An 18,007-nucleotide genomic window follows, 5' to 3' on the forward strand; every position below is an offset into this window, starting at 1 on the left:
GTTTTTTGTTTTTGACACAGAGTCTCACTCTGTTACCCAGGCTGGAGTGCAGTGGCATGATAGCTCACTGCAACGTCTGCCTTCCGGGTTCAAGCGATTCTACTGCCTCAGCCTCTGGAGCAGCTGGGATTACAGGCATTTGCCACCACGCACTGCTCATTTCTATATTTTTAATAGACACAGGGTTTCACCATGTTGGCCAGGCTGGTCTTGAACTCTTGAGCTGAAGTGATCCACCAGCCTCCCAAAATGCTGGGATTACAAGCTTGAGTCACTGCACCTGGCTGCATACACATTGCTGATTGACCTAAATTCTGTTTTTCTTTTTTACAGACAAAGTTCTCCTGAATGTCAATAGGAAGATCTTAAAATAAAAGAAACTGTATTATTCTAGCCTATTACAGCCTATTAAAACACTCCAAAAATTATCACAGTCTTTGTTATTTAAGCTTCAAATGCTCAAATAACTATTACCAAAATGGCAAATTATGTGCAAGGATAGCACTGAAAGAAAGAAAAAAGGTTGACACTAATGACCACATACCAGCCAGAGATATGATCAGGTGCTATCCACAAAGAGTAGCAAATACAGCTAGTGATTTCTGAAGTGAAAAGAAAAGCTCTTGAAGTGAAGATTATTATGCACTGAAAATATCCCTTCTACAGAAGTTTCTTTTCTTTGCCTCTAGGAAGACAGAAAGAATCACCTAAACATGAAGGCCAGTGCCTGTAGACAGCAGGTTATTTATGAGTGCCAATTATGGCCCCAGAGCAGTTAATTTGGATTCTCTCAAGCAAAGATTAGAAAGTGAAGGAAGTGTCTTTTATTTCAACTTTTTAAAAAGAGATCATATCTGATCACAGCCTATAAGGTTCCAAACACTTGCAGAATTAAACCTGGGCATTACCTTGATGTTCCTTAAAGAAAATTGATATTTTATATGTAATTTTATTAGACTGATCCTAACTAAATCATGATGGCAACATTTTATGTCTGCTGATTTCCTAGGTTCTTCCTTTAGAAGAAGAACAATCCCAGAACATCATGGATCAATTAATGCATCTCTACTTACCCCAAGGAAAAAATGAATATTAAAAACTTTAGTATTTAAATGAATAAGCAGGATTCACTGTTTGAAAAATAGCTTCTGTTGTTTGTTGGCAATTTAAAACCTTACTACAGGGTGATATTGGGAGACTTAAAGAAACTTTCATTCAAACTTCTGGCTTTCATGATCATAGTAAGTGGAAAATAATAATTCAAAGAAAATAAAATGTATAAAAAAGGATGAATTTTATGATTAAATGGATTTTTTTTACCCACCTTTGTCCTTGAAAGTATATCTGGGCCATTGTATGGTGATAGTAATCAATATCCAGTTAGGCCTAAAACTGGTTAAAACATGCTTTTATGCTTTGTTATGGAAAAAAGCCAAAAAGGTTCCATTTTTTATATATGACCCTACAGCATTATATTTTATAAGAAAGAGTCTTTCCCATTTTCAGCCTAAAACAGCAATCTCTGCTTGCAGCTGTTCTATTTGAGTAACCTGATTAAAACTGAATGATAACTTTTTCCCAGTCTTTACTGTACTTACGATTGCTACAATAAATAGCCACAATCTTCTTTCTCCAGATAGGGTATTTTTCCTGAAGAGGCTCAACATTCTTTTAACTCTTGGTTCTAAAGATGTTTCTTTTTCAGGCTGTTATGAAGATTGTTTGATCAAAGCATCTTTTATAACCAATGCTCATCATTAAACTAGCCAAATAAACAGTGTATACCCATATTCTGAAAAAGGGAGATTATTTCATTAATAGGCTTGAGAGAAAAATGCATGAATAAGTAGGACACCAGGATGAAAATTGTCCCAGAAATATTTTTAAAGACTTTTATTCTTGTATATCTATTTAAGAGACAGTGTACCTGCAAAAATGTTGTCCCTGGATAATGTTTTTGTTGCTTACAGTAAATATTGAAATGAAGCCAAGACATCTATTTTATAAGGTTAAAAAAAAACCTACTACATCCTTAACTACGGGTCAAGCAGAATTTCAGGTTCTGAAACATGAAGACTACTAAAAGCAAAAGTCACTTTTAAACATATCTCAGAGTTGCAAAGGAATAAAAAGTCATCTAATCTACCCAGATATAATAATGTATTTTAGGTGTTTCTGAGAGAAAATCATCAGCCTCTCCTTGAAAATGTTCACGAACAGAATTTCTTCCTACTCATAAAGTAGTGCAATAATTTTTAATTTTGGTCTTCCAACCTAGCGTTTAGTCTCCTCAAAGATCCAAATTTTTTCTTTACAAAGCAGCTTCACCTTTATTAACTTATATTTCTAATATTTTCCCCACCTATAACAAGTGTTCTCTTTTAATGACTGACACTAAACTTTCTAACACCTGTTTCCTGATTTCTTCTATTGTATCACACCCATAACTGAGACATCTGTAATAGGTCCTCAAGTTCTTTCAGCAAATTGTAAATAGTATTACAACAGAGTAACATGATTGTTTAGGAAAAATGATAGGACTCTCCTGTAGAAAAAGGAGGTAAAGAAGTGGGGAGTACCGTATAAGGAAATATGTAGTCTTCACTCAATTTTTTGGAAGGTACTAACAAGATGCCTTGGTCTACAGGGTACAGATCCCAGAAAAGTGACTTTGAATAAGAACATGAAAGGCAAATAGAAATTGGTTGAATCTTGGTTTGCCACTTCTAAGTAATGTGACTTTGGGCAAAATACAAGGTTTTTGAAGCTTATTTTCCTTATCTGTGAAATGGAGAAATTTTTTCTTCAAGCTGGTTGTACAGAATAAGGTGTATTTTAATTTATTCTTTGCTATTGCATCCCAAGCACTATACTAGGCAATTTGTGTATTAAAAAATTAACATCACAATATCCATGTGGGTTTCAGTAACATATGTAAAGACCTTCACACTATGGCTGTTTGCAACAGGTGTTTAATCTATGTTAATGGCTTATCTCATTCTCTTCATAGTAAAATTGTAGAAAAATATATCTCACTGCTCAAGTATTCTGTCAATCTCCATGCTATATTTCCTATTAATTTTTTAGGTATAATAACTATAAGTAGATAGTTATGATTAAAAACACTCATCTATTTTCATTACAATAACAATTAGATACATGATTTAACATTAATTTTTATTTTTATTTTTATTTTATTTTATTTTATTATTATACTTTAGGTTTTAGGGTACATGTGCACAATGTGCAGGTTTGTTACATATATATCCATGTGCCATGTTGACTTCCTGCACCCATTAACTCATCATTTAGCATTAGGTATATCTCCTAATGCTGTCCCTCCCCCCTACCCCCACCCCACAACAGTCCCTGGAGTGTGATGTTCCCCTTCCTGTGTCCATGAGTTCTCATTGTTCAATTCCCACCTATGAGTGAGAACATGTGGTGTTTGGTTCTTTGTCCTTGAGATAGTTTACTGAGAATGATGGTTTCCAGTTTCATCCATGTCCCTACAAAGGACATGAACTCATCATTTTTTATGGCTGCATAGTATTCCATGGTGTATATGTGCCACATTTTCTTAATCCAGTCTATCATTGTTGGACATTTGGGTTGGTTCCAAGTCTTTGCTATTGTGAATAGTGCCGCAATAAACATACGTGCACATGTGTCTTTATAGCAGCATGATTTATAGTCCTTTAGGTATATACCCAGTAATGGGATGGCTGGGTCAAATGGTATTTCTAGTTCTAGATCCCTGAGCAATCACCACACTGACTTCCACAATGGTTGAACTAGTTTACAGTCCCACCAACAGTGTAAAAGCGTGCCTATTTCTCCACAACGTTTCCAGCACCTGTTGTTTCCTGACTTTTTAATGATGGCCATTCTAACTGGTGTGAGATGGTATCTCATTGTGGTTTTGATTTGCATTTCTCTGATGGCCAGATGATGAACATTTTTTCATGTGTTTTTTGGATGCATAAATGTCTTCTTTTGAGAAGTGTCTGCTCATGTCCTTCGCCCACTTTTTGATGGGGTTGTTTGTTTTCTTCTTGTAAATTTGTTTGAGTTCATTGTAGATTCTGGATATTAGCCCTTTGTCAGATGAGTAGGTTGCAAAAATTTTCTCCCATTCTGTAGGTTGCCTGTTCACTCTGATGGTAGTTTCTTTTGCTGTGCAGAAGCTCTTTAGTTTAATGAGATCCCATTTGTCAATTTTGGCTTTTGTTGCCATTGCTTTTGGTGTTTTAGACATGAAGTCCTTGCCCATGCCTATGTCCTGAATGGTACTGCCTATGTTTTCTTCTAGGGTTTTTATGGTTTTAGGTCTAACATGTAAGTCTTTAATCCATGTTGAATTAATTTTTGTATAAGGTGTAAGGAAGGGATCCAGTTTCAGCTTTCTACATATGGCTAGCCAGTTTTCTCAGCACCATTTATTAAATAGGGAATCCTTTCCCCATTGCTTGTTTTTGTCAGGTTTGTCAAAGATCAGGTAGTTGTAGATATGTGGCATTATTTCTGAGGGCTCTGTTCTGTTTCATTGATCTATGTCTCTGTGGTGGTACCAGTACCATGCTGTTTTGGTTACTGTAGCCTTGTAGTATAGTTTGAAGTCAGGTAGCGTGATGCCTCCAGCTTTGTTCTTTTGGCTTAGGACTGACTTGGCGATGCGGGCTCTCTTTTGGTTCCATATGAGCTTTAAAGTAGTTTTTTCCAGTTCTGTGAAGAAAGTCATTGGTAGCTTGATGGGGATGGCATTGAATCTATAAATTACCTTGGGCAGTATGGCCATTTTCACGATATTGATTCTTCCTATCCATAAGCATGGAATGTTCTTCCATTTGTTTGTATCCTCTTTTATTTCATTCAGCAGTGGTTTGTAGTTCTCCTTGAAGAGGTCCTTCACATCCCTTGTAAGTTGGATTCCTAGGTATTTTATTCTCTTTGAAAACTGGCACAAAACAGGGATGCCCTCTCTCACCACTCCTATTCAACATATTGCTGGAAGTTCTGGCCAGGGCAATCAGGCAGGAGAAGGAAATAAATGGTATTCAATTAGGAAAAGAGGAAGTCAAATTTTCCCTGTTTGCAGATGACATGATTGTATATCTAGAAAACCCCATTGTCTCAGCCCAAAATCTCCTTAAGCTGATTAGCAACTTCAGCAAAGTCTCGGGATACAAAATCAATGTACAAAAATCACAAGCATTCTTGTACATCAATCACAGACAGAGAGCCAAATCATGAGTGAACTCCCATTCACAATTGCTTCAAAGAGAGTAAAACATTAATTTTAATATGAGGAATTTAAAGAGGTCCCAAAGTTTTTTTTCCCGCTTACTAATTTACTTAGCATTTTAGCTAGGTATATAATACCTCTAAATATAGAGACTTGAGGAATTTTATAATCAGAATACTTTCTAAAATATGCATGCTGTCGTCCTTTATCAAGGTCAATCTACAAAATCCTGAAAAACTACTTTGAAGTAAAATTTAACAAAAGATTCAAAGAACACTTCAAAATCATTGTTGAAAATGCAACTTTACTCAAGGTAAATTTGTGATATTTATGATTATATGTGCTTAGAAGAGTTTACCCTTTTATCTTGAGTGTCTATCTAGCCCATTGTCTAGCAAATTGTAGGTACTTAATATTTTTTTGTGAAATTAGTATTTCCATTGTTGAAATTAAAAATAGTAAAACATACTGTATTCATAGGCAAAAATAACTTTAGGTACACAATACATAGGTGGGTGAAATGTAAAATTATTTCTTGCTCAGTTCAAGAATGTTTGTAATGCATTAGGAAAAACCTTGGTTTTAAACAAAAGTGATTTTTAGTTTTTTTAAAAAAAGTATAAATATAAACCAAACTAATCAAGGGCTAATAATAGTCCTTTAGTTTCTGAATTTTTAGCATATTTCTTCTTTCATGTTAACGTTTGCAAGATGGAGTGAAGAATACTGAAAACACTGGCTTCTATTATTGCAGATCTAGAAAAACACTGTGAAACATACTGTGTGACAGAGAATATGTTTGCAGCAAAATGTATCTAGCTGCAGTTACAAGAGGGTTGTTCCAAAGCCTTCAATGCCTATGTTCTTTCTGAAAACCACTTTGTATTATCTAGAAGCCTGATAATCTTAGGACTTCCTATTGGCCTTTAGCTTTACCATATTTCCCTCTTTACCATAACCGTTAAGTTTAGATGATAAATCCAGAGTCTGGAAGCTTCTCTGACACTGTTGCATTTAATAAGATAATGCCTTCATTATTTCAACAAATACATTTAAGGAGAAGTGTTATGAGGCAAGCACTGTGTTGTGCATTGGGATATAAGTAAAGAAATGTAATGTCCAGTCTCAAGGGGCTCATGATCCACTGGAGTAGGGTGGCAAGTACAAGCAGCTACAATTCAGTCTCGTATTTGTTGTACATACCATAGTGAGATTTCCGAGAAAGTAAAATCAAACAGTCTAGTGAGTGGTGTAGAGCATGTATGAAGACGGAATGTCTTATGCCATTTCTGAAATGTGTGTACAGGTAAGCCAGGTAAAGGGTAGTGTAATACATTTGAGAAATAAGTAAGAGAGAGCTTAGTTTCTTCATGCAATTTGCAATGTCTATATGGCTAGAAACTAAGCAGTAAATTAAGAATGATTAGAAATAATGCAGGAGACATAAGCAATGTCAAAATCATGAAAGACTGCCTAGAGTGACCTGTTTTCTGAGTACAATAGGAAACCACTGCTAATTTTAAGCATCAGGGAGATGTCTCAGTAGACTTGGATTTTAATATAATCCATCTGGGTGTTTGACAGGAAATGGATTAAAAGAGAGGAAGATTAGAGTCATGGATAATAATTAGGAAGCTTTTGTAATAATCCTGGTAAAAAATAAAGGTGGCCTGAACCTTAAAAAAAATTGAGAGGATTCAGCAGTTAATTGCCAATGGTAATCAATACTCAATCACTAGGCAAACCAAACAATGGTACACTTTTCTGCAAGAAGACAAAGTAAAATAGTTACAATTTTTAATAAAATATGTATGGCTGCCCTATTGCTGGTCAGATACAAGCTCAAAAATTATTTTTGTTTCTCATAATCATCCTGCAAAGTTATTGTCGGCTCTATCATTTAGAAAACAACACAAAAACTGAGTCTCAACGATTAAGACTATCGCTTAAAGTTACACATCTCATAAGTGGCAGAGTTGTAACTCCAATCCAGATGTATCTGACTCCAAAGTTCACAATTTCCCCTATATCTTGTTCCATTTCCTCATTCTTAATTTAAATTTAACAATAACATAGTATTGAAATATTCTTAACTTTAAATTCAACAATAAAGTAATATTGAAACTATTAGAGGAAGCTTTAACTGCTCCCAAATCTGTTCCATTAATAAATAATGGAATAATTGTAATTATTTATTATACTTATTATATATTATAAAATAATAGATCTATTCCATTAATAATGATCAGATTAGTGGTAAATTAATTAGTGGATAGATTAATTATGAAGTCCTAGATTGAAAAATATTTTGAGTTTATCTGATTCATATGTCTGCTTATAAGGCACCTGCCAAATACTGCCATTGCTACTTTTACTCAAAGTGTGTACCATGTAACACCAATATCCAAGTCGTATGGGCTACTTGCCAAAGTGCAGATTTCTGAGTCCCACGTCACTCCTAGCATGTCAGTCATATCTTTGGAAACGGAAATGAAAATCACAATTCTAACAAGGCCTCCAAATGATTTTTATGTTCAACAAATGTTGAGAAACCTCCTAATAGATCTAGAAATATATATGTAGCCAAGTTTGTACAAAAGAAAGGCGATAAACATAAAAATAATTTTACCATGACATTAGTAAAATCATGTAAACAACTTTAGAATCACATCTTATAAGTATAGAGGATTTTACTTTTCTGTTTAAAGGAGTTGGTAGGAAAAATGTAAGGCACATTAAAGTGAGTTAAATGATGGAATGAAAACTTTGAGGAGCAGAACATTTTTCCAAAGGTCATCTTCCAAGATTACTTCTATTGTTTTAAGAATGTGTGCCTACATTGAAAATCACTGAAAAACTATTTACTTTGAAGCCTAGCTGTAATTTAACCTCTTCTTTCAGATTAACATATTTCATTTATATTCATTTTCTCATTAAAAACAATTATTCCAAAATTACTAAGAAATTCTGTGTTTGATAGTGCATGCTTACACATGGGCTAATTGGGTTAAAACATTACAAAAATAGAATATGTAATAAGGGGTAAATAGACAGTGAGGAAATCCAAAAGTTACCATTTTAGTAAACAATTTACTTCCAATTTCCCATGTGGGTATATAGCTGTGACCATTATGATATATTTTTACTTAATGTTTCAAAGTATTGATATTTATATCAGATCTTGCATGATAGCTTCTAGGTTTACTTTTCCATATGAAATTTTGTGAATAATTTCACATATAGTGCAGGCCTTTATGATCCTTTTAGTTGCATCTATGTCTGTCCTGCCCAATTCTTGCCTTGACTGAGCCCAGATGGAAGAATTTATTGCAAATAGTGGAGATCTTTTTGGTTTCTGTCATTGACTGTTTTTACTGATAGTTTTCTCTAAGCTTTTTCGTGGAACCTACCTTCACAATTTGCTTCAAAGTTTAATGAATTTGCTAGATGTTCCAGTAAAAATTATATAGAACAAGTAGTATTCCCTACTCCTTTATAGGTATTGCCACCCAACTGAAAATGGGTAGGGAGCAGTATAGTAAGGAAAATAAATGCAGGATGTCAGAGCATTGAGAAGCTCTCGTGATATTTTAGCATGTTAAATATACACCATATATTATATGAAATGAGAATATTTAAATCTTTTTTTTTTTAAGGAAAGCTAGTTTGGAGGAAACGTGGGAATTCATTTGAAGCTGAGTCTTTCACCAGATACCTTAGAACTCTAAGGGCACTGCAGGTTTGCAGTCAGAGCTAGTACTTCTTTAAGAATGTATTTGACAGAAATTGCAGGAGGATGAGTTGAGTACACGGAACTCTGTCAGTTATTTATTTTACATTTAGAAATCAACCTTCCAAGCAGACCAGCTTTTGAAAATATTTGTATCATAAATTATCTCAAGTGTCCTATAGTTCCTTCTAGTAGTGATGCTTTCCAGAGTAATTTGTTATTCAGAAATTTCACTGGTGCATTCTATTAGCAATAATTTACGTTTGCCAGTGAAACCTGAAGGGACAACTTGACACCTTGACATTTAATGCTGTGGTGAGGTGAAGTAAATTGGTGGTTTCATACTGCCTGTGCACTACGATAATTTATGCAGGTTTTGCACATATTGAACAATAACATTGAATCCATAAACAAAACTAAGAAACAATAGTTTGGAGGAACTCAGTCAATAACATGTATCTTATTGAGTTATTACCTTGCAACTAAAAATATATTATATTGCCAGATCTATTTCTATAGTTTCTTCCAGACTCTGGATAATCTGTGAGTAATTTCAGGGTGGATGTAAAAGAGCTGGTTTGACCATCTTAATGAGTATTTTCAATGTATTTAATTGTAGAGTCCTATTTTGCAAAGGCTTTGCATCTAAATTGCATACAAAGGTTAACCTGAGAGACTTTTTGAATGTCTGTTTAAAATATGTCAGTCAATTCCATTATTGAGAAGTAATAATGAGATAAGACTCACCTCTCCCCTGTTCAATGGATAGTTTCTCTATGTGAATATCATGCATAATCTAAAAATTCAATAAGAATATATGCATTTTATCTCTAACTTAATTAAAAAGTATACTCAGCAGTTATTATGACAAATTTATATTAGCAGAACTATGGATCTTCACCCATAGTGAGTTTATTAGTTTATTTCAACACACTTTTTTTCTCCACAACTTACTTTACTTGAAGCTTAAAAGAAAAAAAAGCGCAACATCACTGATCATTAGAAAAATGCAAATCAAAACCACAATGAGATATGATGTCATGACAGTCAGAATGGTGATTATTAAAAAGCCATGAAACAACAGATGCTAGTGAGTTTGCAGAGAAATAGGAACACTTTTACACTGTTGGTGGGAATGTAGATTAGTTCAACCATTGTTGAAGATGGTGTGGCAGTTCCTCAAAAATCTAGAACCAGAACCAGAAATACCATTTGAACCAGCAATCCCATTACTGGGTGTATACTCAAAGGAATATAAATCATTCTACTACAAAGATACATGCTTACATATGTTCATTGCAGCACTATCCACAATAACAAAGACATGGAATCAACCCAAATGCTCATCAATGGTAGACTGCATAAAGAAATGTGGTACATATACACCACGGAATACTATGCAGCCATAAAAAGGAATGAGATAATGTACTCTGCAGGGACATGGATGGAGCTGGAAGCCATTATCCTCAGCAAACTAATGCAGAAACAGAAAACCAAAAACTGCATGTTCTCACTTATAAATGGGAGCTGGACAATGAGAACACATGGACACAGGGAGGGGAACAACACATACTGGGGCCTGTCGGGGTGGGGTGGGGGTGGGAGAGCATTAGGAAAAATAGCTAATGCATGCTGGGCTAATACCTAGATAATGGGTTTATAGGTGCAGCAAACCACCATGGAACACGTTTACCTGTGTAACAAACCTGCACATCCTGCACATGTGCCCCAGAACTTAAAAAAAAAAAACACAAAAACAAACGCTCAACTGACATTAATCTTTAAAGGTTGCAAATTTTTTTTGTTTGTTTTGTTCTTGTTCATTTGAAAAAATTACAATTTCTGGTAAATGAAGAACGAGAAGTTGGTTCAAACCATTTTTTTAAGAGTGCATTTAGCGTTGTCAATTTTTCAAATGTTCTCCCATTTAATCCAATCTCCTCACTTGAAAACTGCATTCAAAAAGGTTTCCCAGAAAAAAGAATTTTCTCAGTAAGTCTACTTGAATTAGTGAAAGTTCACAGGCGTATTAGTTGCTACCTGCTCGTGAGAAACAATTCACTTAGCTTCATGGAAGAGCATGACACTACAGAAAAACATTTTAATGCATTAAAAGGCCAGGTGTACTTCTCGGAAGCTCTACAAGCTTGGTTTTGTAGAGACAAAAACAGCAGCATTCTTCATTTTAAACCTGACTCCAGTCACTGCCAGGGCTCTAACTGCAGCAGTATCTTTTTGCTAGCAAACGTCAAGGACAAGCTGAGGTCACTGAATATCACTTACAATTCAGATGGTTTGAGATGCTGCTGAACAATGTAATACTGCCACATCCTTCCACTATCTTATTTTGTGAATCCTGATGTAACTTTGGAGGCATATTAGTTGGGAGATTTCATCCTTCACATTTTCTTTCAGTTCATGCTACATCTAAATATCTAACACCCATGAGGAAAACTTGCCCCAAAATTCAGAGGCTTCAGAACAGATTTCAAAGCCAACATCAGATAGCAGAGTGGAAGACAGAAAAGGGCTGCCATTATTTAATCATTACAACTGATTTTTTAATCATCATAGTTTTTTGAAATTTAAGCACCAGATTTTTAACTATTTTGGGAGTTTTGTATAATAGGAAAGAGAACACAATTAACGAAAAACACTGGATCATAAGTAGAATGACAACTCCTTCTTGATGCAAAAATAAAAAGATATGTGGCTCATAAATATTATATGTTGCATTAAGAGGAGATAGAATACAGAGAGAGAAAAATGAAAGTAGAGTCTTTTATATAGGCGAGAGGACCTTTAGAAATAAATATCTAAACAGACTTTAGGGATATATGAATATATATATATATATATATATATATATATATATATATATATAACATATATATGTTATTCTCAGAATTTATCAGGAATTAACTGAAGATATTCTTCTACATGTTTTACATTAAAAGCCTACACTATTGCTTCCGTAAGGCTACTATATGATATTTGCATGCATAAATTTCTGAGAAGCAAAAAGCATGGGTTCCTCAAATCTTGAAGTCAGAGACATCGACACTCTTTCTAGTAAGCACAAAAATCCTTAAAAATATTTTAGAGGCCGGGCGCGGTGGCTCACGCTTGTAATCCCAGCACTTTGGGAGGCCGAGGCGGGCGGATCACGAGGTCAGGAGATCGAGACCACAGTGAAACCCCGTCTCTACTAAAAATACAAAAAAAATTAGCCGGGCGTGGTGGCGGGCGCCTATAGTCCCAGCTACTCGGAGAGGCTGAGGCAGGAGAATAGCGTGAACCCTGGAGGCAGAGCTTGCAGTGAGCCGAGATTGCGCCACTGCACTCCAGCCTGGGCGACAGAGCGAGACTCTGTCTCAAAAAAAAAAAAAAAAAAAAAAAAAATATTTTAGAGTGTCTGTAAATGAAAATAGAAGAATAAAAAATAGCTTTGTAATAAATCATTAGATGTTTCTGTGCATGTGCTTGCATGCCCTTCTGCTCTGTGTGTGTGTGTGTGTGTGTGTGTGTGTGTGTGTGGAGAGAGAGAAGTAAAAGGGAGAAAGAAGAGTAAAATTGAGAAAAAGAGAGAAAAGGGAAGATAAAGAAGGGTGCGAGAGAGGGTAAAAAAGAAAGTTTTGAATTAAGTTTCTTGGTGAAGGAAGTTGTCGAATAAGGGTGTCTGATCAAGGTACTTGCCATAGACAGTATTTTATTGTTTTGTTTTCTTTCATTTACTCAATTACTTTCAAGTGGTATAATAAATTTTTCTATCTTAAAATGCAAATGAGGCCAATGAAGGGGCAGGTTGGAGAAAAACATAAAGACTCTCTAGCCTGTTTCCTGGAAAATTTTAGTGGCATGCTTGACAACAACTATCATAATTATAGTTACCTTTCCTCAAATTGCTAGTAGGTACTGGGAGCGGGTCCCAGCTAGTATATACAGCAGTTGCAGTCTTCCAAACTGCTGTGCAAGAAAAGTACTCTTATTCCCATATTAAAAATGAGACTAATACTCAAAAGGAAAAGTAGCTTTTCCAGGACACGTGACAAATAAATGAGAATCAGGCTTTCAATTAAGTTCTTACTGCCTCTGCCAGTCGATTCAATCCACACAGCAGTGGCAGGTACAGAATATGAATGTCCTATATTATGTTGCCATGGAGTGTTTTCTTCTATTACAACTTACTGATCAATGTCACTGCCATTCGGGCAATATAAAGATGAGGTTAGTGGTCAAGATGTAAATGGAATTATGCTCTCCTCAGGCTCACTATAAAATGCCATCTCTTTATGGGTAGCATTCTCTAGTACCTTTTCAGAACATGCAAAATTTAGTACTCTGACTCATTTTTTTTTAAGACTGTAAGATTTAGGCAGAAAGTATGATACCTTAACAACTAATATGTTGTTGATGAAGAAGGCATTTTAGGAAATAAACCTATGATGGGACATAGAAAAAAATCACAGTATCATGATAATGGTATGAGTAACCTGCTTGAATTAAATTCTCAAATTGTGTTTGTGGTTAAAATAACTTGTTTAAATCTTTGTTTTAAACGTTTTTTTATATTACTGAGTTATAAGAAACTATTTGTCATCTATTCTAGGTAAATAAGGTCATTGTTAATTAAGTTTTGTTGACTTCGAATGCTGAGTAATGGAAATTTTTATTACTACTAATACTTATTAATAAAGAAAATGTATGATGTTAATATTGTTGCCTACTGATTGTCTTATAATACCTCAATTAATGCATAGGTTCTTATGAAAAAATATTTCAAATTCAGAGCTGGTATGTAGGTCTGCTTAAGTCAAAAGGTAATATTTAATTTTACATAATCTTGTCAATTGTGATACATTGTTGGTCCGTGTTTTCTCACTGCAAAAGCAAGGTTATATATAGCTATATTGATGAAAATTGGAAGAAATGAATTTGAGGATGGTGGTTCATGGACATAAAAGTTGGAGAATTAATAGCAATAACTAGAGCCAAAAACACAATAACTTCCCCTAGTGCATCAGGAAAACAAAACAATGCCTTTTCAAGTCAAGGGTTTCTACTATGTGATGATAAATAGTTATAATAATATTCAGCATTTTCAACCAAAGATCACAAGGTATTTTACAAACCTCTATGTCATGGTTTCAAAACCATGGAATAAAATATGGGTTAAGGACCAGGTGAAAAACTTAAAAATAGAACAAGATGTTCTATTTTATAAAATAAAATTATAACCCAGTGTCCAGAAGCCTCTGATCCCTAAAGCAACTTCTTTACATCAGAACTCAGAATAGCTACAACTCTGTTCAGTCACTGTATTACACAGTATATTGCAGCATATTTTATTTGGAAAGTTGTTAAGGACATTAAGAAAATGGATGTATAATTGAATAAGAAGTGTACAAAATCATATTTATAACCTGATTATATGTTCCTATTATTCTAAAAGCATGCCTATATGCATGTATGCATATGCGTAAAAGGATATATATATGCTCTAGAAACTTATTTACAATGTGTTAGCAGGGGTTATCTTCAGAGATAGCCTAACATGATTTTTGAAAATATACTTTTGGTCATAGGCATTTTTTGTAAGTACATGTATTACTTATACAATAGAAAAATAACAAAAAGCAGAGGCTATTTATAACAGGGTTATATTTAAATATAATTTTAAAGAATTATTTTACTTAGTGATTCACAGCTAATATTTAGAAGGGTATAAGTCATTTAGACTTTGTAATATTTGTGTTATGAGTATAGAAATATCATAGAATTTATTAGTTAATGGCTATTTTTTGTTTTAAATATATCCTTGATATCGTTACATATAAAATTACAGTTTTCACATAATTTGTGTTATAATTTTGTGCTAGAATTATATGATTTTTCATCTCATTGTTAATTTCTAAATATCACATACCTTTTCTGGAAGTTCATGCAGTTAGTAAAAAAATTCATTTTTTGATCATTTCTTGAGTGACAGACATTGGGCACATTACATGAATCATTCCACTAATTTCCATAACAACTTTGACTGAGACATTGGCATTTCAATTTTGAAGATGAGGCAAATTTATGATTGAAGAGTTTAAAATAACAGCCCAATGTCAAACACCTAGAAAACGTCAATGCAAGATTTCTTTAAAAGATTCTGTACCACTAAGAATTACTCTAAGAAGTTAGTCAGAGGGACAATCAATCCATATGAACTTTGAAAACATATTTAGAAGCATTCATATATTAAAATATACATACAGTTAGTTTCAAATCTTCTAGGATTTCTTTCTGACTCCATAGAACTTGAATCTTTAACCACCATGCTGGCCACATTATTAACAATGCAACCATTTGGCAGAACTCCCTGGCTTTAAGGGTCTGATGTTAATGCTTTTCAAGATAGTTTAGAAAATAAAAGAAACTTGTATTTACACATAAAATGAAAGTATTTTGTATATTATTTCATTAATATCAATTCCTTTATCCATCCATCCATCCATTCTACTTGGAGGAAGGATTGACACAGGCTTTATAATAACATTTTTGCAGAAGGCTTACAGTCAGAGCAATGCCTAACCAAGATGTAACTGACTATACGCTGGGCAGTTCAAATTATTTCTTCCATCTAGTCTTCTCAGAATCCTTCACAGGCTTCCAGCAATGGCTTCCCATCTCACTTACTCTTTTCCCTCCTGCCAAATTCTAAGCCTCAGCTCACACTCTTGGGATTGTCTTTGGATTGTTGTCTTTTTTAGATAGCATCTCCTTCCTCCTCCTCCACATTCCTACACTGTTACTCTGTGTTGTCTTTTTTGTCACCTTTAACTGGTGCTCTGTAATGAGAAAGGCAGTACAGTCCACTTTTGTACCCACAAAGGGCCCCAGAAACATCATGTGCTTCAGGCTCCAGCCTGCTTAAATTAGGATTTGATCCTGGGTAGGAAAGGATTTATAGCAGGTCTAAGGGACTATTAGGATGACTCTCAAGAACATCTGGGAAACTAGCTCTGGTGCTAATGCAATAGCTAAAAATTCAAGAAATTACTACGACCAAACTGCTTTAGCTTGTGGAAACTGAGAGTGTTAAATCAAATCCGTGAGGACTCAAGCCTGACTCTACTGAATCTCACTCTAATTATATTTCATGTTGTATGACGATAAGCATGAGGTTTATGAAATGCATTGGTCTTGATGTGGTGGTGCTCAGTAAACATCCATGCAAGCCTGTTTGAACTGCATCTGTCTGGCTAGACTTGGCGGGGCCAGTTGAGCTTCCTGAACATCTGAGATGACTCTTCTTTCTTCGCTTGCTAATATACCCAACCATGAATGCCTAGGATGAGAATTTAAGGGGGTCATGAGTGTGCACTATTTTTGTCTACTTTGAAAATACTGCTAATCAGTCTGACTGGTCTAACAATTTTGGGAAGATTTTATTCTACAAATAATTTTGCACTTTCCCCAAGTGATACCTGTGTTGGTCTCCCCGCTAAGCTGAATTTGTTCTTAATATATTTAAAACAATACCATTTGATGAGATTGATATAAATACTCAGACCTATTATGGTAAGATTCTGTGGAGAAAATACTAGGATATTGACAGGAAAGTTGATGATTATGTAATATCAAAGTTGTTCCACTGAACTCCACGTTTTAAGATGTTTTAAGGCCTTGGAATTTATTAAAGGAAGTAGTTTTTCAGTGGAGCATGAACACCATACTGTGAACTACTGAGAATCTGACTTGCTGATGGATTCAAAACTTTTGCAATGGCCAGCTGTTAGTGATATTGTGGCAAAAAAGATTGAATTAAAAAATGGTGCTGATGTTGCATAGATAAGATTAAAGGATAGGCACCTCATTAACAGTAATCTCCGCATACCATGAAAAGGGATTATAAAGGCTTATGGTGTCTTGGAGGGACATGGAGATGCAAGAGCAGCTGGATAAATAAACATGGCCCAGGAAAGGGAGATGATTTGCCCAGAAATCAACAACTTTGTAATGTCAGAGCCTGATTTAAAATCTTTGTCTCCTAACTTTCAGAAGAGTGTTCTTTCTAAACTCCTAGTTTTTTCTTAAGGTGTAGATTTTTCTCAGAGAAGGCATATTCTAATGTTTTCTTTCCCATTTCGCTCTCTTAGCTTTTTTTCTTTATATATATATATATATTTTTTTTAATTACACTTTAAGTTCTAGGGTACATGTGCACAACGTGCAGGTTAGTTACACATGTATACATGTTCCATGTTAGTGTGCTAAACCCAGTAACTCGTCATTTACATTAGGAATATCTCCTAATGCTATCCCTCCCCCCTCCCCCACCCCACAACAGGCCCCAGTGTGTGATGTTCCCTTTCCTGTGTCCCTGTGTTCTCATTGTTCAGTTCCCACCTATGAGTGAGAACATGTGGTGTTTGGTTTTTTGTCCTTGCGATAGTTTGCTGAGAATGATGGTTTCCAGCTTCATCCATGACCCTACAAAGGACATGAACTCATTGTTTTTTATGGCTGCATAGTATTCCATGGTGTATATGTGCCACATTTTCTTAATCCAGTCTATTATTGTTGGATATTTGGGTTGGTTCAAAGTCTTTGCTATTGTGAGTAGTGCCACTATAAACATATGTGTGCATGTGTCTTCATAGCAGCATGATTTATAATCCTTTGGGTATATACCCAGTAATGGATGGCTGGGTCAAATGGTATTTCTAGTTCAAGATCCCTGAGGAATCGACACACTGACTGCCACAGTGGTTGAACTAGTTTACACTCCCACCAACAGTGTAAAAGTGTTCCTATTTCTCCACATCCTCTCCAGCACCTGTTGTTTCCTGACTTTTTAATGATGGCCATTCTAACTGGTGTGAGGTGGTATCTCATTGTGGTTTTGATTTGAATTTCTCTAATGGCCAGTGATGATGAGCATTTTTTCATGTGCTTTTTGGCTGCATTAATGTCTTCTTTTGAGAAGTGTCTGTTCATATCCTTCATCCCATTTGTTGATGGGGTTGTTTGTTTTTTTCTTG

Source organism: Symphalangus syndactylus, chromosome 9 (genome assembly GCF_028878055.3).
Source record: "Symphalangus syndactylus isolate Jambi chromosome 9, NHGRI_mSymSyn1-v2.1_pri, whole genome shotgun sequence".
Taxonomy (NCBI): domain Eukaryota; kingdom Metazoa; phylum Chordata; class Mammalia; order Primates; family Hylobatidae; genus Symphalangus; species Symphalangus syndactylus.